We start from the raw sequence: 14,863 nt of genomic DNA on the forward strand, positions 1-14,863 counted from the left end.
TTAAAATTAAATGTATTAAATATTTTTAATTTATTAAATTAAATGCATTAAAATGATTATCATTAATAAAATATTATAATATTAACATTTATATCATTGTTATAATTAATAAAAAAATATATAATACTAAAAAATATATAATTTTAAAAAGTGTTACAATGTAAAGCCTGATTGTAACAAAACAGAATTGACCTTTTTCACATTTCCGGGTTTCTCAGAAGCAGAAGCAGAAGTTGTCATAGTTGGGTAAACTTCTATAGCGGTGAATAAGAGACTAGCCTACCGGTACATTAAATATATATTTTGTGTTCCAATTTGCTCAAAATAGCAAAAGAAAAACTCCACAATAGTGTTTTCAAAACTTTCAAAAGAGGGGAAAAAATAGAGAGATTGATAACAGCAGTCAGAAGAGAGAAAGATTGTATTAGAAACACCCTCACAAGAGCGTTTCTTGAGTTTCTTGAATTTTGATGCAAACTTGCAAAGGTAATATAATACAATACAAAGTATAGTGTAATAAATGTACATACGTTTAAAAAATAAGAAAATAAAAATAGTAAAAACTTGCAGGATTAACGATTCTGATGACCGTTAAAACGCAAGGGTCCATTCGGCCTTTTATGGTAACAGCGAGAAAAGGCTCAATCCCTAGATGGCGCCAAAGTGTAACGTCATCAAAACTTTATGGAGGCCAGTGAAACAAGGTTATTAAAGGGCTGGAAAAGACAGCTGCTGTTTAATTCCTGCCAAGAAACATTTAATTGACACAGAGTTCATTTTTTCCCCCGTCATTTTTTAAATTGCCCATCCAGGGCCCCTTTTCACATATTTGCTTTGGAAAGTGTAGGCAGCACATCTAAGAAAACACTGGTGCCCTCATCATCCTAAAATCACATTAGCATCATAACAGAGAGAATAACATAACCTCAGAACAGTGCAGCGAGTAAATTCAGCAGCCAAAAAGCCCTCTAAGCATCTATATTCACTGCTCACAGTCACACAGTAACCAAGGAAACGCCACTGCGCCACTGGATATTCTTCAGCACAGGCTGAGCATGATTTTACATGACATGGTGTCTCGCAGTGAGGCTGCAGTGCCAACATTTATATTGTATAAATGTTCTAGGGTTTTTGTCTTGTTTTAACTACACAGTCAAATGATAACAATGGTGACTGAGGTATCTGTCTCTAAACACAAGCAGTATCACAGTTGGAGTGATAGATGTCAACAGCGAATGCTGATTGATTATCATGGGACTGATTATCAGTGCCAAACACATTGCTTCTGTCACTGTGGAAGAGCAGGGAGGTGCGGATCACTGTGAAAGGAGTTTGGGAATGCTAAGAGCCCCTACACAACACTGATAACACACATGGAAAATGGACGTCACTTTTTCGTTTGTCAACGCAACACTGGCAAAATATAAATCTTCAGGGGAGTGTTGAGCGGGACTATGAGAAATAGTGTCCAAACCAAACAGAACGACTGACTCAGGGTCAGGAAATGCATTATGGGAGGAGGTGAGGCTTCCTTCCGATACTGACTCTCACCTTCAACCTCAGGCTGATATCAACAGAGCGGTTTAATGATAACTTTATGCAGAAAACATGAAAAACCTGACACGTGCAGCGGCAGTCAGGGGATAACAGGTCATCCTACAAAAGGGGTGTCTCTCTCTCTCTCATAGCAAAAAATTACTTCAAGAAAGGATGAACATTTTTACAATGCATCTACTGTAGATATTTTTCAAAAGCACATCAACAAAAATCAGAAAATGTATTTTATTTCAAAATTTTTTATCCTTACATTTTTAAGAAACATTTTTAAATCATGAATTATTTTTTAGATTTTAGTTAATGCATTATTAAAAGAAAAAATCACATTAACACAGGCTTTGTTTTTCTTAAATTTCGTAAAAAAAATTCTTTAAAATAGAAAAAAAATAATATAAAGTAATAATATAGTATAAAAGAAATAAATCAATATACTGATCAAAAATATATAATTATAAAAAATAGCATTTTGTCATTATTTATATATTTTGTAATTAATGTATTATTTAAAAGAAGTTCTGCATCAACCCTGTTAGCATCACTTTTCCCACTTTTAAGAAACTATCACATTTAAAAAATGTCACATTATTAGTCTTTCAGGAAGACAACACTTCAAGGACGAGTTAAAGGTCTCCTCTTTTATCACTTATTAATGTTGTCAACCTTCTTACCATTTGTACAGTAAACATTAAACAACTGATAACCTCTCTTATAAAAAGCATCTTGTAGTTTAACGGCTTGTAATGCGAAATGAATCAGAACAATTTTCAACCCTGTCACTATCATCCCTGTTCATCAAATTTTCTAAAGATGCAATGATGTCCTAACATATACCAAGTACCAACCTTTACTAATTTAGCTTGAGATGGTACAATTTAATTTTTATTTATTTTTTAAAATCACTTATATCAAACTGGAAAGGCATCTGTTTTATAGAATGATTTTAATAAAAATATGGGTCAAAAAGTTAAACTAAAGGTTTTAATGAGTGTTAATCAGAAAGTACTAACAAAATAGAAGGCAAAGAACTGATGGGTTTCAATTCAAATAGTTTATTCCAACCAAATCTAAATTGGACAAAAACAAGATTGGAGGTTTATAACGCCCAAATCTTCTTTAAAACGCTTTAAATTACATATAATGTAATTAGTGCAACAGGACGATCCTAGAACCGATGTCTTTATCTTTTAAACTGTGCATAACCCCCAACCCCCCATCATCACATGTCTTTACTGCAGTGGGGTCTGAACCCCATAACCCGGATTAATCTGAAGAATGCGCCGCCAAGGGCTTATTACTGACCGTCAGCTTCTGGGGATACAGACAGTAACGCAGAAGATCAGATGAGATTTAACGCATCTTTGGAAGTGCCCTCGGTGTGGAGGACCCACAAATGACCAGACAGAATATGGCTGGCTGGTACCCCCATCTGTCTGGAATGTAAAATCACTCCTTAAAAAAATCTATCAAAAGCCCACATTTCCAGATTTAGTTGTTCATACCAAAAGAAGACCATATGAGAAAAACTGAATGAGGTAACAAGCATAAATGAAACATTCACATAGATTCATAGATTCACATTCCAAGCAGTGACAGTGCTGTCCTGCATACTATTATTATAACAATATTTATTTAATTAAATAATTTATAATAGGTATTACTGTTTTATTGTACTTGTATGCTATTGTATTATATGCTATTCATGAACAGTAGTATTCATTTCTTACACGTCTTAGTGTCTCCACACTTTTGAATGCAGTTTTGTATTTTTTTTTGCAATTGTTATGATATTAAAGGTACAATATGTAAGAATTTTGTATCAAAATATCCAAATATATATATATATATATTTATATAATAATTCTATATATAATAACCCCAATAATATTTCTATTAATATATATTTCTTTCAATTGTGTGCTTACATTATCCTAAATGTTTCCAAGAATTTGTAAATTCAGAGAAATTCACAATTTTAAATAGTGCCCGTCCCTTGTAAATTGTCGCCTGTCAATGGCGTAATATCCACGTTATCCCTGGTTTCCGCTTGTACTGCCATAGTAACCATGGCGACAGACTTGGACAACTGCATTACATCTAGCAGCACACTCACGCTGTTGTTGTTTCGTTCAAACATTATGGACCATGGCAAGCAGACTTTGGGACAAAAGGAGAAATAAAACGAGTATCAATATCGGCCTGGCGTTTTCGAGATGCCGAGAGCTTTGCGGCAAACTTCGACAGAGCTTCACGAATCAAGACTTGACAGGGACGCCGCTCTTGCATGTACTTTATTAGACATGTGAGCAAATGTACATAAAACGAATCAATGTTATATAGACCTTATGCGCCAGAGAAACGAGGGCGCCGCCATCTTTAGAATATTGTCTTTGAACTTCCGTTTTTGCAGTCGCTCTGTATATTTCTATGGCATTGCTGTCCAGGAGTAATTAGCTTTTGAAGTGGATTTAATTAATGTAAAGTTAACAAAAGGTATCATGAGGATTGTAATGTTTAAAGCAGATGACTTAACAAATGTCAGTAGACCGGGAAGATTTTAAAACGATCCATTCATTCATGAATACGCAAGATCGCTGTGAAAATACAGACTGTAAGTCAAAAGACAACGAGCGCAGCGCTGAAAAGGGGCGGGGCTACATAAGATCTATAGGTCAACATGATGAAAATGATTAAAAAACATGAATGTATTCACTGATCCATAAACATTATTAGATCCATCGGCATGACGACAAGTTCCATGATTCCGCTTATTCACTGCGTCATCAACCTACGCCTTTGTTATTGTAAGAGGTTAGCAACCCGTAGCGGCGAAAAAAATGACATATTGTAGCTTTAATGTTCGTTAAAGGTTTTTTTTTTATTTCATCAATGATAACGGACACAGGAAGAGAAATGTACCATGATGCTAATTCAATATTTTCAATTAAAACATCCTTGTTAAGATATGAATAATGTACTATTTTTTTTAAGAAGGAAGGATGTAATTATTTAAAAATGTGACAATTTCAAGCTACGTAAATGTAAGATAAATTGTAAATAAAAACTGCTAAACTGAAGCACAGAGGATATGTACTTGCATCCATGATACATTGCAGGACTATTCAAATAAACATTTAGCAAAAAAAGCTAGACATAAGAACATAAAGGATGAGACCATTTACAACATGTAATATATGCTGTACATTACACATTATTTCATCTTACACGTATATTTATATCTAAAATCTTAATGTTGAGGGAAAAGTTATTGGTCAACTTCACTCATGTGGAGAAAAGTCTAATAAACACTCCATTCCAGAGACACATGAAACCGTGACCCCGGACTATTTGTTTAGCCTTCTGAACAGCGCGGTCACACTCATGTTCTTGAGTAATTTTGGGGTTATTACTAGCGAAACCCTATTGATAGAGCATTACCAGTGTAGTTTACATAACCTGGAAATGCTGGAGTGCTGCTATAAAACAGTGCTTTTGACAGAAGAGGTCAAACTCTTGTCATTGTCACATTAAACACAATGTTTATTCGGCTATGTGTGGAATTTCCTCAGTACGAGAGGTCAAATACGCATCTCTGGGCCTGTCCCTTTAAAACATACTTCCCACTTGAACACTTCCTCTTGGAGTTAACCATGTCTGCTGATCAGTAGAAACCATTTGGTTATTAAGCTGGAAAAGTGTGCTGAACTCCCCTCCATTAGCTGGAATGTAAGGGGAGTTTATAGAGGGAACGAGAACACTGATGCCTTTTTGTCCCTCACGAGCCTTCTCGCCTCCCACTTCCCTCTGACATTTCTGCTCTCCTGCTCTTCTACCATTCATCAGCATTTTTCCACCTCAGGAGTCACAGCTCCTTCTCAGAGCCACCGCTCACATGCATCCCCGCTACTGTACCACCCCTTTCACTCAGCGCTGCTCTCTTTTGCTCTCTGTTTCTCTGATTCTGCATCAGTCAGCAGCATTTTCTGCCATTTCTCTCTCTCAGCCATGTCAGGGAACCTGACCCTGTAGCCTTGCAGTGCATCTTTTCCCATGATTCAAGTTTGCCCTTCAAAACAAAAATGAAGTCTCATTGGTCCATTTCATTCACACTACATGGCATCATCCTGGATCATATTCCAACAACCTGGTCCCAGTGGAACCTATCTGACTGAAACCTGTAATTTAAGCCCAAATTAATGTTGCTAAATTAGAAACAGACACAAAAACTCAGATAAACAGACACTGACACACAGCAGTTCAACACACACACTGGTTCATTCAAACAGCAACAAATGTGCTGAAGTAAAGAATCTTTCTTTAGACTCACATACTGTACAATGATTTTCTTTATCAGAGGTGGAAATAAATGAGTGTGTAGTGTTATGAAATGTGTAGATCTGTTGTAACAAAGCAAGCATTTAGCTTAGACATTCATAGACAACCCTTGGGATAATAGCCATGGGTAGTTAGTGAGTATTTAGTCTGTAATTAAACTGAACAGATCTTTTCCATGTTAATGGGGACCACACAACAAAATCCTAATAGAAATGCACTGATATTAAAATTCTGGCCAATACTTCCAAATTCAACATTCCTTCAGGTCATTCATCCCATTTACACCTACATATATATGGATACAGAGGCTGATATACATGTAAACGTATATTTGACAATCAGAAAAACTACAAACCCTGAGAGCCTTCCTTTCTTTATTCTTACAACATTCCTCTCTTTATTTCTCTCTCTCTCATTCCTTGTTTCATTCCCTTCCTCCTCAGCTTCCTTGTTTCTTTATTTGCCATGCAGACACCCCCACATTTAGTTCAGCAGCAACTGGAAAAACAGGATCAACCCAAAACGGAGAAAAGAATGGACCTGTGAAATGTTGTTTTTTTCTTCACAAGAAACATTATTTTTACTGGATGAAAGCTTTTCTCTATATGTGTGCGATGATATATTGTCCATAAATTCACACTGAAAATCTGGAATTGAACATCCAAATTAATCCTGGAAAATGTTATGATTTTGAAGAATTTCAGTCTAAATCAAAATGCTCTCATTAGAATACTACAAGATTAAATAAATATATTTTTTTGTATGCAGGGAGAAATTAACCCACAGTAAAACAATGCCTTGCACTCTGTGTTTATACCCTATTAAAACATAATGAATAGAAATATCCCAGACCCCATTAATGCTTAGCTTAGGAGAACCAAGGCCTACTGAGGTGTAAAGTATTGACAGAGCAAATCAGGATGTTTTGTCGTATGCAGCATGGCTAGAACCTTTTGAAGTCTAAAGATGCTGAAAGAGCACTAAAATTCAATCTAAAGGATTTAATAAGCTGCACTGGCCAGGTCACATGCCACGGACACAGACGTACCTCAGATGTACAGCTAGCTTCTGCATAGAGAATGTCAAGTTGTGGGTGGGAAATTGTCAATTGAAATTGAAGGTAATTGTGAAGGCTGGGTCATTGGAGACAAATAACATAAAGAAGTGTGTGCCCAGTGTTTATTTTGAACACAGGTGCTGACAAAGTTTGAATACAGACAGGTTTGTTTAGGGTCTTATCAGTATTTCACAGCCAAGCTTTCACAATCAAGCTCACACACAGATAGAAAATTCAGTGTCAATTTAAAAGAGTACTTCTAAACTTCAGTCACATCTATAGTTATGTTCTGTAGACCTAATGGCTCAATAGATTGGCCTTGTTCACATTGCAGCTTATTCTGGACAAGAACAATCTAGTTAGAAAGAAAGAGACCTGATTCTGGCACTAGCAGGTTTATATGAAATAGGTTATGCTACAATAATAGACTTGACTTAAAAAATATATATATATATATATAAGAGCGTTTATAAGTTAGTGAGTGCATGAAAAATGTAGGTAAATATGATACAATGTTATTTTAATATTTTAAAATATATATAAAATAACATTATATTTTAATATTACAAAATAACATATATACAAAACCAAGGAGATCTTTAAAGCCTAAAGTAAGTTTTACATGATTACTGTACAGTTGACTGATTGTTTTAGCCATTAGTCTGGCCTTTGTGTTAACCTTATTCAAACACTCAAAACTTCAATATGAAACTTTGAATCCTACTTGAAAAGTTGGGTATTTACATCATAACATGAAAAATTCACACCGCCTGCTGCTGATCTCTGTCTCACTCAGCATGTGTCATCCACATCAGTGAGTCAGTGTGTGCGGGAGCTGATGGCTAACGTCATCATGAAGCAGAAAGGGTGAGAAAGTGCTGCCGTCATCTTAAACGCTCAACTCATAAACATTTCTGTACCAGAGATTAAAAAGGTTCACATTTGCCAAAAAGCTTAAGAGCTAATTGGATTGGCCATGACAAAGAAAGTGAAGTATGCTGTGACTTAATAGCCAGAATCAGATGTGATTCCATAAGCAGAGCAGTCAGTCTGTGGCATTGCACTGACACTTCCAAAATGTTACTATACGCTACTTGTCCATGTCCATACAAAAGCACTGCTATGAAAACTCAAGCACCCCGTCCATCAACTTCACATGTGAAACCATCAATCTACACCGAAGACTTTCTCTGATACACTTTGAAAAAGGAGAAGCCTCATAAGTATATCTTGCTTTTCATTCAAGTATGATACTAAGTGAACAGAAGGGAAGTTAACTTGCACTAAAGCAGATCACTTTTTATTCATTATGCTGGTGTACTATATCCCAGTCTCCGTCTACTCAAAGAGGGATTCCGGTCCAGATCAATGGGAAATTCAATTTCAACTCCCTTGGCTTCTGATCAAAATGCCATTTTGCCAAAAACAGCACTGAGATCAAATTCATCCACTGATGCCTAACTCGACTTCATAAACAACAAACGATCCATGAGAATAACAGACGGGAATCCGTATGATATGATACACTGGGTCAATATGATTCCACAAACACAATGTAACATTTTTCAAAACTCCTAATTTATTAATAAACTAATTAGACATGAATGATGCCTCAAATTGGGTGATTTGTTAGGGAGAGGTATTCTTTTACTTTATAAGCAATCAGAGATATGATTTTACAACTTATAAGCCTGACAGATGATAAGATTGGCAAAAAACAAACAAATAAAATAAGGGAGGAGAGACCTGAGCCATATCAAGGAACAAAAATATATGAAAAAAATATCTTAGTACTTGGTTGCCTGTATGCAACCACCCATTTCACATGAAACCTATAGTAATGGCATAAAGATCACCAAGAACAAACAAGATGTCACCCAGGACACCTTAAAACCACTTAGAACAACCTACAGATTACCCTGAACCTTATAAAAAACAATGAACACCATAGAAATAATCTGATCATCTGAAATCATAAGACCCCCTTAAAAACACTTAGGACACACCTGAAATCCAGCTGAACCCCCTAGAAACCACATAGAACACCCTAGAGATCGCCCAGAACCCCACCTAAAACACTAGATCACCCAGCAACTGAATAGCAACAGCCTACAGACCAATCAGAACACTCAACTCAACTCAACTAGGATTGCCATAGAAATCACTCAGACCAGGATCATTTCTGACCAGGATCAGGTAAATCTGTGCCACTGGTGTTGAAAAAGTCACTATAGTACATCAGTGTGATAACTAAGCATTATTCTGACTGACTACATGTATACTTGATTACATTGCACTCTGTCTGCCTGGTTTACTGGTACATTCTAGAACCACAGAAGCTTTTAACGGCTAAGTTACAGATCAATGTCTATTCAACACATGAATAGACAACAATAGATACAACATGAAAGAAAAAAAGAGACAGATAAGGGAAAGGAAGGGACCTAGAGAGCAGGAAAGGAGAGCAAGAACGTGATGCGCTAACAAGAACAAAACAGGGCTATTTAAGGAAGGTGAAAGTCACTGCAGAGCTCAATGACAGAAGCCTAACTGGACAGTTCTAGCCACAGAAGATAAAAGTACATTGAGTTCGAATCTCACATTCACTTACTGAACCAAATCCCATTTCATCTCAGCCTCCTTACACATATTTCTCATCTCTTAAGTTACCTGATAACATGAGGGTCCCACTACTGCTGGAGCGCCGCAGCATGCGGAGGCCCTCGGACCAGGAGCGGGACTTGGGCAGGCGGCGGAAGAACCGTCCCAGGCGCTTGGAGACCTGTCCAAAGCAGGCGCTGGCCACCGCCTCCTCTGTGCCCATCTCCGGCAGCATGACCGCCGCTATCTGTGGCCTGTTGCGGCCATGACCCAAGTGCCACCACTGAGTCCCGCTCCAGGTGCCGGTCCGTGAGCGGCCGCCGTCCCGGCTGGGGCTGGGCGCCTGCGGCTCCGTTGCGTCGTGGTGTGGGCTCCCTGCGCCAGTCGCTCCTGTGTGTCCACCATCGCAGGGCTGCGCTCGGTTTTGTGTTGTGCACTGAATGCCCCCCTCCCTGCCTTTCTGCCACCCTGCACCCCTACCCTCTGACACAAGCCCCCCCTCCGCTGACTGGTACTCTCTCTCCTGTTCTTCTCTCTCTGCGTCCGTGCTCCTGTTTTTCTCACGCAGTGCAGAACTCGTACCAGCTCAGACTGCACCCACTCATCCTGCTCTCTGCAGCATGTTTTTCATTGAATCCTTAAAGGCACAGCCGCACTGCACTCTTGCCTCCTACTCTCTTTTTCCTCTCCCTCCCTGTCCTTCTCTCTCCATCTCGATCGATCTCTCTCCCTTCCTCCCTCTACGCCTCTCTCCTGTCACTCTGTGCCATCATGCCACTTCCTGTGTGAGAACACACTCCCACGCTTGGAGAAACCTGTTGTCCTGAAGGACAACTCAAGATCTGAACACACAAGCCCTCCGTTCTGCATCTTCCTCCTTTTCTCTTGTGTATATCTATAAATAAAAAGAAATGAGAGCAGCTTCTTGCTCCATTTCTTTCAACAACAACTATTACAGCATCAGTGAAGGTTTTGATTGTCGACATAAGACTTGATAACCTCCATAAATTACCTCACCTGCCCCTCATGTGTGGCTCCTTGCACATATTCCAATTTAGACATTAAGATTGACTGTCCTGAAATAAATGGATATTAATGATCAAATACCTCAATAACCCACCTCATATTGCAATTTAGAGATTCAAATAGTTTGATTATCCCAAAATAAATGCATATTAAGCCTAAAAGTCGAACAAATACCACAGCATATTTTGTTGTTGGCTATGATAGATGGGGTGGCACATTTCCTGCTGTTCTCACCCCAGGTCTTCCAGAAGAGAGAATGAGTCTGAGAGAGATAGAGGTGTAGAGAAGTGGCCAAGGGCAGCCTAATTATAGCCGAAGATATAACTCCCAACAGCCCTGTCACACTTTTGCATACTCACTCCTCCTTTTCAGTAAGAACTGCTCCATACATCCCATCACAGAACTTATTAACACATCTTCATACAAAAGCATGAAACAGCCCACTCTAAATCTCCAACTCAAACTGACTGTCCGATACTAAACTGATCAGACCATTAAAGCCTCTGAATACCGTGAAATCACAGTACTGAAACAGGAACTTAACAGGCCCAGTCCATCTGTAGCTTGAGGTGAATGTTGTATTAAGAAAGTAGACAAAGCTTCTGCTGTATAACCGTGTTTCAACAAGGTTAACTCTGTGCACACTGAACCACTAAAACATCGTCAAGCTTGTGCCAGGGTTTTGATTCGGAAGTAGGCCTACTCAACTTGTTTTAGAGGTTCTCTAATCGTGTTTAACTGACAAAAAGAATGGAAATGGGATTTAGGAGCTATAAATGTTTACTCATCAGTTTAATTAAAAGGACGGCCAATTATAATGCATATGTAAGATCCCATTTCTCTCTCCTAATAAGTTGAAGCCTAAATGCCAGCAATTTAAACAATATTTCAGGCCTTTCTGTACTTTCATGTGTGGATGAGCTTCTGAAAGTCAAAAAGTAAATTACATCTTCATTAAATATCATCATTTCATCTTCCCTTTACCTCAACTAAAGGAAGACATTCCTCTTTCTATCATTATAGTCTGTCTGAAAATTGTAATTAAAAATCAATCCAATGTCTGACTGGCATCCATAAGCTGTAATCCATTTGCAATATGGCTAAACGCAGTTTTACTCAAGCATGGATTAAACTCAAAAGGCAGACAGGCAGCATCCCTCAGACGGATGGGTGCAGAATTGGGTGGGGGAGGTAGCCAAAATCCCGAGCCAGATTAGACACATAAAGCCAGACTGAAGAAGAAGGAGAGAGCAGGTAAGACTGATGCTTTGAGACAGGCCCATGCAGTGAGGAACCCTTATTTAAGACACCAACTCACTCACTGAGTCACACTAGCAGGGAGTTGGAGCGTCACGTGAACAGGCTGCCGGAGGAGAATTCACTTATTCTCCTTGACTAAACCTTGAGACCTTGTCTAAACCTGTTGTGACTCAGCATATAGCTTATACACGTCATGTAAAGGGAATGTAATTCAGAAACAGAACTCTATAATGGTAGTACTAAACACAATAGAGCATGCACTATGTCTTTCACAATCCGTTTAGATATGCATTTGTGCAACTGAAGACTAATTGGTTTCAGGTATTGGCAGTGTGTATTGTCTGAGCAAGAAAGAGCCCAGAGGAACATTGTATTGCTCGAAGGTTAGGCTATTCTTTCTTAGGACAAGAGATTTCAGATATTTCTCTCATTAAAATGCTTTTTTTCATCCTGGTTTTATCCAAAATTGGTTCCAAATTTGTCCAAAATAAAATTGAACAAAAAATATTTAAAAAAATAAATAAATTAGCCAACAAAACTATAATGGTTAGATGGGGAATTAATAGCTCCCTTTTAACATAACAATTGCAGGTTATCACTTTTTATAGTGTAGAGCAATACAAAAATTCTATGAATAAATCAAAATAGCATCCTCTGAAACTCAAGTGGAGACTATTAAAGGGGTATTTTATACATCATGTCTGTCATCATTTACACATGTCTTTTCAAACCTGTATGACTTTCTTTCTGGAGAACAAAGATATTTTGAAAGTCAGTGGGGTAAAAACAACATTGTACTTTCATTGTACGAACAAAAACATCTTATATTTTCTTCTGTGTTCTGCAGAAAATCATACAGGTGTGGAACAGCATGAGTGGGAGTAAATGATGACATAACTCCTTTTCAGTTGAACTCTCCCTTTAAGGTTTTTTTCCTCTCAGGAGAAACATCTGAGAATCAGGTGACTTCAGCAAAAAATCTTCATTTGTTCTCTTTTGAATCTTATTGTTGTCTAGGATAAACAACTGACATATTTAAGAGATCTCATTTGTGTTTTTTCTATCCTTTGGGAGAGAGTATGAGAACAAAGGAGCTGTTTACTGACGAATGCAACCACTGATGTTCTCTGACTGCCTCTTTCATTCAGTGTGTATAATTACAGGCTGTGTGCACTAAAATGGTAATCTCTAGTAGTCAAGACGCTCCATCTTTAGCCCGTCTGCACCACCGCAACCTCTTGAATACACCAATACCCAGCATGCTCCAAGACACTTCTAAACAAAACAGCACCAATTACACACTAGAGTGTTGTGCTTTACCCATGAGTGACTTTTGGTCACGTACAATAACTCTGCTAGGGGCGTCTCAGAGTACTGTACTACAGAGCAAACAAACCAATGGAGGCATATCAGGACATGCTCATGGAATGCTACACAAAACCCCTATGAACTGAAACCGATAAAATTTAGCAACTGGAAAACCCCAAGGCATCCCATACTGAATATCAGTTGCAAACCACAACAAAACTACCAGGAAAAATTAGACCCAACCCTGGCATTTACAATGAAAGGTTGAGGAAAAAGAGGAAGAAGCACTTACGGTTTCAATGAAAATAGTGGAACTCATTGAATATGATAAGGAGCTTCTGCAAACACTTTCAACATTTTTAATAGTTCCGTATGTGAGAGATACAATATTCTGCTCAAATGGGTGTGCATTTTAAGTTTTGGGGCGAACTGTCAAATTTACAAAAGGGGCATAAATAGACAATTCACCCAAAAATGAAAATTCTGTCATTGCTTCTGTCATCACTCTCTTTTCGCTCCATACCTGTATGACTTTCTTCTGCTAAACACAAAAGAAGATATTTTGAAGAATTCTGCAACCATTTTAGTCCTTACAACTAAAGTCAATGGGTCTAAAACAGCATTGGACCCCACTGAATTTCACTGTATGGGCAGAAGAAAGAAAGGCATAATAAATGAATAGGAATGGACTGAGGGAGGGTTAAAGAGATGCCCAAATTTGACTTTTCACTGCACTGGAAAGGCAGAACAGTCATTGGGTTTAATGTATAATGTCAGAATCATCCTTAACTTCTATAAACCCCTGCAATTTCACTGTCTGACTTTTATCAAGCCGTTCGCTGCAGTACGTTTCCCAAATGAAAACTGCTGACACGCTGCTAACTCAGCAACGCTTTACACGTACACACGACCGAACAGATGCACCATGTGCACACAGACTGACAAAACCCCAAAACTTAACACACAAACACTCTATTCTCAGTGTGCATCAGGGTAAATGTATTCATTTCAGATCACGGTAGGACATTAGATCACTGTATGATTTAATTTCTCAAATAAACTGCATTGGCTGAACTTTTTTAAAGTTACTGTCATTGTATTCTACATCATTCACAGATTCATTTCTGTATATCATACTAAATTAAACAGCACTTGATTCCAGCTCTCTTTTACAAATCTGTTCAAGGAAGTTTTATTTATATAACAGAGGTTTCTGCCATTAAGAAACGCCGCTTAAGAGAAACAGCTGTCCTTTAAAGCAAAAAGAAGATTTAATAATTGAATTAACTGAAGTGCATGATTGGACAGTGGAGTGCAGCAAGCAACAATGGTGCAACAGCAATGCCAGAGCACAGGCAAATCACGCAAAGAGAGGTAGCAAGTACCTCTAAGATTAAGAAAAATCCTAAATAATTCAAGAATTTAGGTGCATTCAAGTGTAACTCGCATGCTTCAAATGTTAGTCATTCCTATCTCTACTAGCAAGAAAAGTCACAGTATTCATTTGAGAATCCCCAGTGATTTGGAGGGGGTCATCAGAATCCCACCTTCCCCCTTCATATAGGCCTACAACTAATCAAATATGACAAATAATGAAACAGAAAAACAAACAATGACCTCTACTGGGAACTCCCCCCTCATCCTCCCTGAACCACCACATGTATCAGCATGCTTCATCTTAATTAAACAAACTGGAAGTTCCTATAACACTGGAGCCATACA

General features: G+C 38.0%; 1 protein-coding gene across 1 annotated transcript in view; it reads right to left on the reverse strand.

Annotated features, from left to right (window-relative positions):
* rassf5 (Ras association domain family member 5) overlaps positions 1–14,863 on the reverse strand; it is a 44,068-nt gene that overhangs the window by 27,392 nt on the left and 1,813 nt on the right. The window lies entirely within an intron of this gene.

This window comes from Scardinius erythrophthalmus (genome assembly GCF_964197995.2).
Source record: "Scardinius erythrophthalmus genome assembly, chromosome: 25".
In the NCBI taxonomy this organism is placed as follows: domain Eukaryota; kingdom Metazoa; phylum Chordata; class Actinopteri; order Cypriniformes; family Leuciscidae; genus Scardinius; species Scardinius erythrophthalmus.